Here is a 12014-nt window from a genome sequence, read left to right on the forward strand (position 1 = left end):
GTTTATTTGGCAGCCCGGTTCAGAAAAGTTAGCCCATGGCTAACGTTATGAATTTCTGAACGACCTTCATTATCGAAGCACGCATTCTTATACATTCTCAAAGACAGTGTAACACGGAAACACTTAATTCATTTCTTATTGGTTACCTTGAGGAAAAAGCCTTATAAGGAGATGGGGGTCTTACTTCTCCTTTTGTTACAGGTATGGACTACGTGCCATTAACGAACTTTAATTGAACCTTGTGGTTTTGGACTTTTGAAATAGGGACATTTGCTGGAACATGTTATGGTTGAAGGCTGATGACATTTCCCTGTCCCTTTAAGCAAGCTTCCAACTCTCCCTTTTATGCCACGTCTTCATTCTTATATTTTAATCCATATTTTATTCTACTTTATTGCTATGCCTCCAACCCTGAGATAGTCATTGTTCTGCTTAACAACTCACACATTTGTTTAACAGCTTTATCAGGAGGAGAAGAGGTGGGGTTAGTTAAGGAAAGCAGTCTCATTTAACGGTCATTGCAACATGCAACCATAACTGGCAGGCCTCATTACAACTCGAGGACTACTTGTATGGTGGCTGGAGAATTCTGGCACTCAAAATCTGGAGGACACATAGGTAGAAGACAGAAACTCCATCTGTGGGAATTCAATATACAAAAAAACACCACCCAAAAGCCTTTTTGAGGAATTCCACAACTGCAAAAAGGAAATATCCAGAAACATCTGCTGATCACCAGAAACAGGTACCATATTTTTTTGGACTATAAGACGCACCAGTGTATAAGACACACCAAGATTTCGAAGAGGTAAGAAAAAAAAAGTTTCGGTCTTCTCCGGCCCCCGGGAGCACTCTGCAGGCTTCAGCAGGGCTGGGGTAAGGCAAAACCACCCCCATTTTTCACCAAAATGGGGGCAATTTCCCCTTCCCCCAGCCCTGCTAAAGCCGGCAGAGATCTTCGGGGGGGAGGCAAAAACAACCCCGTTTTGGTGAAAAACGGCCCATTTTTTGACATTTTTCACCAAAAGGGGGGCATTTTTCCCTCTCCCCAGCTCTGCTGAAGCCTGCAGAGTGCTTCTGGGAGGGGAGGCAAAAACGCCCCCATTTTGGTGAAAAACAGCCTGTTTTTCGCCCATTTTTCACAAATATGGGGCAGAGGGGCTTCGGGAGGCCAAAAATGGCTGTATTCGGTGTATAAGGCGCACTAACATTTCCACGCTCTTTTGGGGTGGGGGAGTGCATCTTATACTCTGAAAAATACGGTACTTTATCAAAGTAACATTTTCCATTTTTTGCCTCCAATTATAGGTTTAATCTTGAGGTGTGTTGTCTAAAAAGAATCAGGCCAGAATTCAGAGTCAATTTCTTACCTACACTCCCAATGGGAAGTCAGAAATGAAATTCAAGCCTTCTCTAAACTCATCTACTTTTGCCTCATCTCCTAAGCTTTTTCCTCCTGATGCTCCAAAAGCAGAGTAGTGAGGTAGAACTGAATGAGACAAGCTTTGCTGACTCACCAAAGCTGCCTGTTCAAGACACTGGATCCACTTTTGGAGTGTCTTGGCAGACTCAGTGAGTCTAAAGGAACACGAGGATGTACCCCCACAGGCTTCTCTTATCCAGGCTAAAAGCTCTTGCAAATGGACGAAAGGCTTTGGGGGAGTGACCTCGTGCTGCTTAAGGGTTTCTATCCCTTTGCAAAAGCTTTGGGTGCAGAGAAGCCTGAAGGAGCACAAAACTGCACCCCAAAGGCTTCTCTTCTCTCAGGTCACCAATTGCACGTCCTGGTCTCTCTCTCTCCCCAGTGCCGGGCCGCCAAGTTGCAAAGGTTAGAGACTGTTGCTCCGGTGTACCACCAGGTCAGAATTCTGACTGATACTTTCCCCACGTTCTCGACACCCATACGGCTTCCCTTCCCTGTGAGTCCCCTGGTGTATGACCCAGGTTGGAATTCCGTCTGAAACATTTCCCACAATCAGGGCATCAATACAGTTTCTCCCTGATGTGCGTCCTCTAGTCTGTCACCAGGTTGGAATTATGAGTGAAATTTATCACACAATCCGGAGATTGATGGTTTCTCTCCAGTGGTGTTTCAGCAGCTTAGAATGCTAACGGAGTTTTCCCACACTCTAGAATCTCATATCATTTGTCTACTTATGAGTTCTGGCACGCTGGCCAGCTGAGTTCACCCTTTTTAAAAGCCATTTTTCGCCCTCCCCGGGCTCCAGAGCCTTTATAGGAGCCTCGGCTGGGCGAAAAGAGCCTCCCCCCCCCCCCCGAGGCCCTCCGGAGGCTTCATGAGCTTCCCTGAAGCCTCAGGAGCGCAAAAAAACGGCCCTACGGGCAAACAGGAAGTTTGGGAACAGACTTCCGGTTTGCTCGGAGGGTCGTTTTGACTGTTTTGACTGCTCTGGAGGCTTCAGGGAAGCGTCCTGAAAGTCCCTCAAGCCTTCGGAGCGCTCAAAACGACCCTCCGAGCAAACCGGAAGTCACTTCCGGTTTGCTCGGAGGTTCGTTTTCACTGCTCCAGAGGCTTCAAGGAAGCGTCCTGAAGGTCCCTGAAGCCTCCAGAGGGCTTCCGGGGGGGGGGGGGAGGCTGTTTTCGCCCTCTCCAGGCTCCTATAAAGCCTCTGGAGCCTGGGGAGGGCAAAAAAAGCATGCAAAAAATGGGGGGTTGCTCCTGTAGTGCGCGCATGCGCACTGGGGGGATCACACATTTTCACACACACACACACACACACACCCCTTTCTCCTACATTTCTGCTGCCTATGCCTTCCCCGATATCCGCAGGTGCCTCTCCATGGCAGGAATACAGGAGGAAGCTAGGACATGCTGGGGTGGGGGAGAGAAACTGCAAAGATTGGGGAAGTCACGGGAGGCAGGAATGCAGGAGGAAGCTAGGGCACGCTGGGGGACGGACGGACTGTGGAGATCGTGATACACACACACACCCCGTGCCCCATTTTGGGCCTCTAAAGCTTCCTACACCAACCTGGAAGCCAAAACAGGGGCAGGGGGAGCACATGTGTGCGCGGGTGTGTGCGTGCATGTGCAGAGAATGTGTGTGCGCATGTGCAGAGAATGTGCATGCAGGGGCAAAGCACTTTTGCAGGGGCGCTCACATTGCATTTTGAGGATTGGGGCACGTGAAAGTATTTTATTTTGACTACACAACCCCAGCGATCTCTAATCCCCCCTCCCTATCCCTTGCCCCAGTGTGGCAGCACTGAAGCCTCAACATGGTTTGGCCAGATCAGCTTGAGGATTGATAGTCTCTGTAGGCGCCTTTTTCTGCATTTCTATCAGTTCAGTGATTAATGTCACTGGAATGTCCCCTGCTAGATATCTGTCCAGCTGGCAAAAGGCCACCAGCACCTCATCAATTGCATTTTGAAAAGACAACAGCTTGAATACCACTTCTAGTATATATAGTTTGTTCATGCATGACTGAGATGAAGAGATACAATACAATACAATAGTAGAGTTGGAAGGGACCTTGGAGGTCTTCTAGTCCAACCCCCTGCCTAGGCAGGAAACCCTATACCGTTTCAGACAAATAGCTATCCAACATCTTCTTAAAGACTTCCAGTGTTGGGGCATTCACAACTTCTGGAGGCAAGCTGTTCCACTGATTAATTGTTCTGTCAGGAAATTTCTCCTTGAAAGATTGAAAGGGAAGTCATCAAATTTGCAGATGACACCCAGTTGTGGGGGACTAGCCAATAGCTCTTACACTTAGGCAAGAAAAGCTAAATGCCCATCGATAGAAGAAGTTGTGACTGGATCAAGAGCAGGAATTGTGACAGGGACCTAGAAACAATCAGAGTGTGCTGTAATTGCCGAAAAAGTCAATCCAGTCCTCCTCTGCAGCATTACAGGGATGGTATCAAGATCATATAAAGTGTTAGTACTGTGTTATACTGTATTAGTAAGACTACACTTTGAATACTGCATCCAGTTTTGGTCACCAGGATACAAAAGTGTTTAGGCCGTAGAAAGAATGCAGAGAAGAAGAACAAAGTAATGAAGAGGACTGGAAGGTAAAACATACAATGTACAATTGTAGGAATTGGTTAACAGAGAGAAAAACTGGAGTGATGTGATCACAGTTTTTCAGTAATTATTATATTTCGCTTGGCTCAGCTGCAAATATAGGTTGCTAGGAGTCTGAACATGACTGATAGCACTTAATCAGTGAGAGGATCTGGCCAATCCCATTGGTAGAGATGGGACAAGCCTGTTTTTTAGCCTCCTATCAGGAGATGGCAGCATCTGTGACTGAAGAGCCAACAGTACAATAGCGGCCTCTCCGATTAACTGTTTTATGTTGTATTGGTAAGACTACACTTCGGATACGGCATCCAGGTTTGGCGACCAGGATACAAAAAAGGTCTTCAGACTGTAGAAAGAGTGCAGAGAAGAAGAACAAAGACATTTAAGAGACTGGGGGATAAAACATACAATGAACAATTGTAGGAAATGGATAACACAGAGAAGGACTAGGGGTGATGTGATAGCAGTCTTTCAGTATTTGAAGGACTGACACAGAAAAGAGGAAGCATACAGCTAATCTTCCCAAGCTAAGTACACATTTCATTATTTCACTTGGCTTGGCTGCAAAGAAAGATTGCCAGGAGTCTGAAAATGATTGATGATAGCATGAAATAAGTGAGAGGATCTGGCCAATTCTATCGGTAGAGATGGGATAGGCCTGTTTTTCGGATTCCTATCGCGAGATGGCAGCATCTGTGCCTGGAAAGCCACCAGTACCACCTCAGTGGTTGAGTGCAAAGGAGTTAAAACCATCGAGTACAGAATTGCTAGATGGAAAAAGGAGCACAGAGGAACTTCCTCTTCCGGAATATTTACGGAAGAGAGGGGAGAGTTTCGTGCAGAGAGGCTCTTCGGAGGATCGAATCAGCAGCTGGCAGGTGAGTTGAGGGCAGGTGGGAGGATAATGCGGGAGCGACTCAGGCTCTTTGGTTCCCACCACGGCCTGGAAGCAGAGAAGCAACTAGATAGAATGTGGAATAACAGTTGGGAGGGATCTTTGAGGTCATCTAGTCCAGCCCCCTTCTCCAGCAGGAGACCTTTTCCATTTCAGGCACATGGCTGTCCAGTCTCTTCCTGAAAGCCTCCAGTGATGGAGCATCCACAACTTCTGCAGGGAAACCGGTTAATTGTTCTCACAGTCAGGAAACGTCTCCTTGTTTCTGGGTTGCTTCTCTCCTTGGTTCGTTTCCATCCATTGCTTCTCGTTCTGACTTCAGATGCTCTGGGGAAGAGGTTGAGCCCCTCTTCTTTGTGGCAGCCCGTCAGGTATTGGAAGACGGCTATCATTTCACCCCTCGGCCTCCTCTTCTGTAGACTGGAAGATTTCCAATTTCAACTCTTTTGTTCTGTTATGGACCCTGTTATGTTTTCTTGGCCATAATATTGGACTGATCTGCCACTGTGTCTTTTTGATTTTTTTACTTCCATGTTTGGCCAACAAGCAGGATATTTCCTATTGGTGCCCCCTCCATGTAATCCATGTATTAACCCGGTTCAACTAAAAGGGTCCTTCCATTTTTCCATTGATATAACATCAATGTTCCTTTTCTTTCAAGTTCTTTATCCATTAAGCTTTTATCTTTATATTCACTTTAATGGTCTTCTTTATTAAGATGTGGATCTTACTCCAACATTTCTTTGCTTTGTGACCTGCACACCATAAATGATAAAAAAAACCTCTTCTTTATATTTCCAAAATTCATTGCCTCTATATCATTCCCTAACCATATACCATAAATAATTCTGCCTTCAAAATCTAATTCATGGCCCACTGAACTAGTGGTAACCTCTTAGTTTGGAGAGTCACCCACTCTTTGACAGACAAAACAACAAGCATCAAAGTACAATTGGAAATCTGGCAAACCCAACCTCCTCTTTCCTTAGCGTCTTGGAATAATTTAATTCTTGCTTTTATCCCTTGTAATATAAACTTAGAGATCTCCATCTGCCATTATTTAAATGGAGTATCACTTACAAGTATTGATAAAGTCTGACACAGAAAATGCATCTTTGGTAATTAGGATGCTGGAGGCTAAAACATACAAAGAATGGTTAGAGGAATTGGGTATGTATAGTGTAATGAGAAGGAGTAGCCGAGACATAATAGCAGTGTTCCAATATTGGAGGGGCTCCTACAAAGACAAATCAAACTATTTTCCAAAGAAAGAAAGAAAAACAATGGATGGAAACTAATCAAAGAGAGAAGCAACCTAGAACTAAAGAGAAAATCCCTAATGATTAACAACAATCAACCAATGGAATAGCTTGCCGACAGACGTTTTGGATACTCCATCACTGGCGGCTTTCAAAAAGAAGTTAGACGGACAATTGTCTGAAAAAAAACGTCTATCAGTTGAGCAGAGGATTAGACTAGAAAACCTTCAAGGTCCCTTCCAACTCTTATTATTGTGTTGTATGTTGTATTCATCTTAATAACAGCGATTCTATCCAATAATTGCTGTATTAAGAATTTGTATTGACCCAAGTCAACAAGAGAATTTCATGGTTGAGTGCAAATGTGAACTTGGATCTCAGTAACCTTTAATGTACTAAATAAAATCATAATTAACCTAAGATTATTTTGCAATTGTGGCATATTTGCTTTTTACCTTTAATGTACATGCTTTTTCTTTTTTCACATCTTCTGCAACCATTTTATAAGCAATACAAGTTACTCTTTTCTATGAATCTTGTAGACAAAGAGGATGCCAATAAGAGCACTTCGGACAACTAAAAATAACAAGCAACATTAAAAAGGAAAGAAATCAACCCAGAAATCAAAATATTTCCATTTCCTTCAGAAAACCACACAATTCTTCTTCTCCAGCAGGTGATCAAGAAGAGATTTCAAACTGAAAAGAGTAGAGTATGTGGAACACAAGTACAGATTACAGGTAGTCCTCAACTTACAACAATTCATTTAGTGACCTTTCGGAGTTACAATGGACAAACTGTTTGAATGCCCTTTCTGTGGGAAAAGCTTTAGTCACAATTCCCGCCTGGTGATACACCAGAGGACTCACACAGGAGAGAAACCCTTTGAATGTCCTGATTGTGGGAAATGTTTCAGTCAGAAATCCCAGCTGATGATACACCAGAGGACTCACACAGGAGAGAAACTCTTTGAATGTCCTGATTGTGGGAAATGTTTCATTAGAAAACCCCATCTTATTAATCACCAGAGGATTCACACAGGAGAGAAACCCTTTGAATGTGCTCTTTGTGCAAAAACTTTCCGTCAGAATGCCCACTTGGTGATACACCAGAGAGCTCACACAGGACTGAAACCCTTTGAATGTCCTGATTGTGATAAACGTTTCAGTCACAATTCCAGCCTGGTAATGCACCAGAGGACTCACACAGGACTGAAACCCTTTCAATGTCCTGATTGTGGGAAATGTTTCATTAGAAAAACCCATCTTATTAATCACCAGAGGATTCACTCAGGAGAGAAACCATTTGGGTGTGCTCTTTGTGGGAAAAGTTTCAGACTGAATTCTCAACTGGTGATTCACCAGAGGACTCACACAGGAGAGAAACCCTTTGAATGTCCTGATTGTGGGAAATGTTTCAGTGAGAATTCCAAGCTGGTGATACACCAGAGAACTCACACAGGAGAGAAACCGTTTGAATGTGCTGTTTGTTGGAAAAGTTTCAGTCATAATTCCAATCTACTGAAACACCGGAGGACTCATACAGGAGAGAAATCATATCATTGCACGTATTGTGGAGAAAGTTTCATTAAAAAATTGCAACTCATGATTCATCAGAGGACACACACAGACAAACCCTTTGAATGCCATTTCTGTGGAAAACATTTTACTCACAATTCCCGACTGGTTATTCACCAGAGGACTCATACAGGAGAGAAACCATTTGAATGTTCTGATTGTGGGAAAGGTTTCAGTGAGAATTCCAAGCTGGTGATGCACCAGAAGGCTCACACAGGAGACAAGCCCTTTCAGTGTCCTGATTGTGAGAAATGTTTCATTGGAAAACCCCAGCTTATGAGTCACCAGAGGACTCACATAGCGGAGAAACCCTTTGAATGTGCTCTTTGTGGGAAAACTTTCCGTCAGAATTCCCGCCTGGTGATACACCAGAGAATTCACACAGGAGAGAAACCCTTCGAGTGTCCTGATTGTGAAAAATGTTTCAGTCACAATTATAGCCTGGTAATACACCAGAGGACTCACACAGGAGAGAAACCGTTTGAATGTCCTGTTTGCGGAAAAAGTTTCAGTACAAATTACTACCTCGTGATACACCAGAGGACTCACACAGGAGAGAAACCCTTTGAATGTCCCGATTGTGAAAAACGTTTCAGATACAATTCCAGCCTGCAAATACACAAGAGGACTCACACAGGAGGGAAACACTTTGAATGTCCTGATTGTGGAAAAAGTTTCATTAGAAAATTACAGCTCGCAACTCACCAGAGGATACACACAGGAGAGAAATCGTATTAGTGTCCCGTTTTTGCCAAATATTTCAGTCAGAATTCCAATATGGTGATACAGCAGAGGATTTGCACAGGAGAGAAACATTTTGGATGTCCTGATTGTGGGAAATGTTTCCATTTCAATTCAAACCTGGTGAAAAACCAGAGGAATCACATGGGGGAGACCGCTCTGTGGAATAGTTCTTTAGGCCTAAATAACTCTTTATTGCATACAAGAAATTTCACATGAGGCAAAAGTTGATGAATTTGGAGAAGGCTTGAATGTCATTTCTGATCTCCCGGTGAGAATGTTGGTGAGAAATAGACTCTGAATACCGGCCTGATCTTTTTTAGTCAACACATTGCAGGTTTGTACACCAAACGGTAGGACAAGAAGTAATGGGTGTGAAATTGGCTTTTCTAAAAAAAGAAATATTCAGAAAATTAATATAAATTACAAGCTCCAAAAAGAAAACGATTTTTTAAAAAATAAAACAAGGCTAGAAAGAAGACATGTGGATCAAAAGACAAAAACAGATTTACATATATTATCTCCCTCATTTGATTATTCATAAATGTATCGGAGCAGTATTAGTTTCCTCCTGAGGTGGGATTTACTTACCTTCCCTGCCATTTCGCAAATGTGAGTGCATGCGTCTCGTCTGCGCATGCTCACGGCCTTCTGCGCATGTGCAGTGCTAGCACTTTACGGCAGCAGGGTGGGGGTGGGAGGGAAGAGCCTCAGGCAGCTGCCGCTACCGGTTCGTCCGAACCGGAGACAACTGGCTGAATCCCATCTCTGTTTTCCTCCCCTTGTAAAGCAGGCCCAAAATTTAGGAAGTTCTACCTCTATTTACCACCACTTAGATCTGGGGTAGTCAACCTTTTTATACTTATTTATTTATTTATTTATTTTGATTCAATTTATCAGTCGCGCCCTCTCCGCAAAGGGACTCGGGGCGACGTACAATCAAATATAAAGGCATGTGGCATGGAGGAGGTAAATACATCAACAATTAACAATACAAAAAGTAAAAGCCACAAAGTTAAAATAAATAACAATAAAATTAATACAATTAAAACAATTAAAATACCCAAAAGATTTAAATATACAGTTTAAAATTGCCAGGGAGGTTAGAAGTTCTGATTAAGCCAGGCCGGCTAGTTGGAACAGGTGGGTCTTGAGTTTCGTGCGGAAGGAGCGGAGATCCGTCGTTATCCTGATATCTGGGGGGAGGTCATTCCAGAGGGCTGGGCCCATCACAGAGAAGGCCCTACTCCTGGGTTGCTCGCCCCCGATGGCCAGTGATACCTACCACTCACTTTTGTATCTCCGTTAGTAGCAAAATTTTCTAACCGCCCACCGGTTCCACAGTAATGGTGATTTATAAAGTAGGGAAGTAACTTTATAAAATTTATAAAGCAGAATTACAGCAAAACCCCTACCGCCCACCATGAAAGCTGGAACACCCACTAGTGGGCGGTAGGGACCAGGTTGATTACCACTGACTTAGATCTTCATCTCTCTACTTCATAGAGAGGCAAAGTTGTTAATAAGTGAATCAACAGCAAAGTTAAAATATCAAAGCCCTTTGTTAATAATCTAGTCTTGCATTAATTTCTATAGGGTGGTCTGGATGAAGCCTCGTCCCAGCATTTAATCTCCTCCTGATCACTCCCTTGAGCTGACTGTCAAGCTCAAAGCGCACATACTATTGCAACCATTTTCACTTCTCTGCTTGCCAATAGGTATGGAAGAAGGGAAGGGTGAGAAGGAATATGAACTCCAAACTTTGAGGAGGAGAGGCGTGAGACCAAGGACACGTCTGCAATTGTTAGCTGACCCCAGAGACACTTTTTCATAAGAAAAACAATTGGATGATATGACTTGCACTGTAAGGGGGAAGGGCAGAATGTTGTATTGAACGACGTGGGTTTGCGTGGGAATTGGGTAGAGCTGGTTTTGCCTTCAGTAGTGCCGAAATGATGTACTCAATAAAGTTTTGCACTGAGATGTTGGGAGTGCTTGCTTTGGTTGGGATCGTCAGTCAGGACGTTGACATTAAACCAGCTCTCTCAAAAGAGAATCAGGTAACCTCTGGTCTCCCACAGCTTAGCCAGTGCCTTCGGAGGGCGAGGAGGGGCTGTGAAGATCCAGGGCAAGATGTCTAGTATGGAGATTAGAGGGAACAGGCCACCAAAGCGATAGCGAGCCCAATGAAAGAAACCCCAGCAGCAGGCCAGGCAGACTCCTGGACCCAGGTGTGGCTGATCCAAGCAGAGAAAGCCAAGCAGCCAGTGGAGGAGGGGGGGGGAGCAGCTGGGGAATCCCGACAGGGCTGGCAAGAAGCTCTACTGGGGTGCAGTGCCAAAGGCGGTTGAAGCTGAGTTCCCACTACTTTCTGCTGGAGCGGTGCTCAACAGGAGATCGAAATGGAGAGCAAAGAGGCCAGCGGAGTGGGAAGAGTTGATGGAGTGGAGATATTTGGTAGCCTGCTGCAGCCTATCAGTTGAGCAGCTAAGAGAGAAGTTCAGTGGGATGGAGATGCGGGGAGTCAATACAGCAGATGCCCCAGGTTGCCCATGAGGCACTGAGAGAGAGCTTGTTGGGGTGGAGAATTGGTGTGGCATGATGGGGCCATTATCATGGGACCCACCCAACCTTCAGCAATCTTTCCATTACCCCACGGGGAGCCACTGCCTCAGGGCCAGCCAACTTTCCTGGGCCTTCTTATTCTTGACCTGAACGGGACGCGGCTAGGGCCCTGCGGGTGGCAGCCCAGCTGCATGGAGCCACCAGCCAGCCATGCACTCAACCAGTGGTCACCAGTGCTCAACCCTGGCAAGCACCTCCCGGTGTGGGGTGGCAACCAGGGTATTGGACAACCCAAGATCCCATTGAGCCCCCCGCCATCAAGACTATGTTTGAAGGGAGCCCAGAGAAGCTCGCCTTCTTCCTGAACCAGGTATGGGCTCACCTAGATCACTATGGCCCAGCTTATTTCGATGATGTGGCTTGCATGAATGCTCTTCTGGCAAACCTGGAAGGAGAAGTTGCTGAGTGAGTGATAGACCTGTATGACAAAGGAGCGCCCAGCTTGGGAGACCCCAACACTTTCTTGAGGAAACTCAGAGCCAAGTTTGGAGTCAACACACAAGTCCGATGAGCGGAATCTAAGATCCAAGCCATCAGACAGCACCAGGCCAGTAATCAAATACATCTGTGAATTCCGAAGACTCACTCGGAGGCTGAGATACTGGCCAGAGTGACTGCTGGTGTACTACTTCCGAGATCGCTTGAACCGGGAGCAGTACCATACCTGCTTGCCTCATGGAATACCAGAGCAAATCCACGACTGGTACCAGCTAGCGACGAATGTAGAACTGGACCTCGTGAATGCAAGAGGCACGAAAGAACTGAGAACCACCTGAAGATGAGCCAGTAGAAATAGCCTCTGGGGCGGAGGCCTGCTACTGCCCCATCCCCCACATTTTGGTGAAGATATTGTTATTAAAAGA

At 45.0% G+C, this 12014-nt stretch overlaps 1 protein-coding gene across 2 annotated transcripts in view; it reads left to right on the forward strand.

The window, feature by feature from the left end:
- LOC309384253 (uncharacterized protein) overlaps positions 1-12014 on the forward strand; it is a 136255-nt gene that overhangs the window by 20511 nt on the left and 103730 nt on the right. The window contains exon 1 of one of the 2 annotated variants that reach the window (XM_081937513.1): positions 4852-4932. The exons of the other annotated variant lie outside the window; for it this stretch is intronic. The gene's annotated coding sequence lies outside the window, so the exon portion shown is untranslated. Of the gene's footprint in view, positions 1-4851; positions 4933-12014 lie in introns of those variants that run through there. 2 annotated transcript variants of the gene reach the window in all.

Source organism: Natrix helvetica (genome assembly GCF_964273705.1).
Source record: "Natrix helvetica genome assembly, chromosome: 1".
Classification (NCBI taxonomy): Eukaryota; Metazoa; Chordata; class Lepidosauria; order Squamata; family Natricidae; genus Natrix; species Natrix helvetica.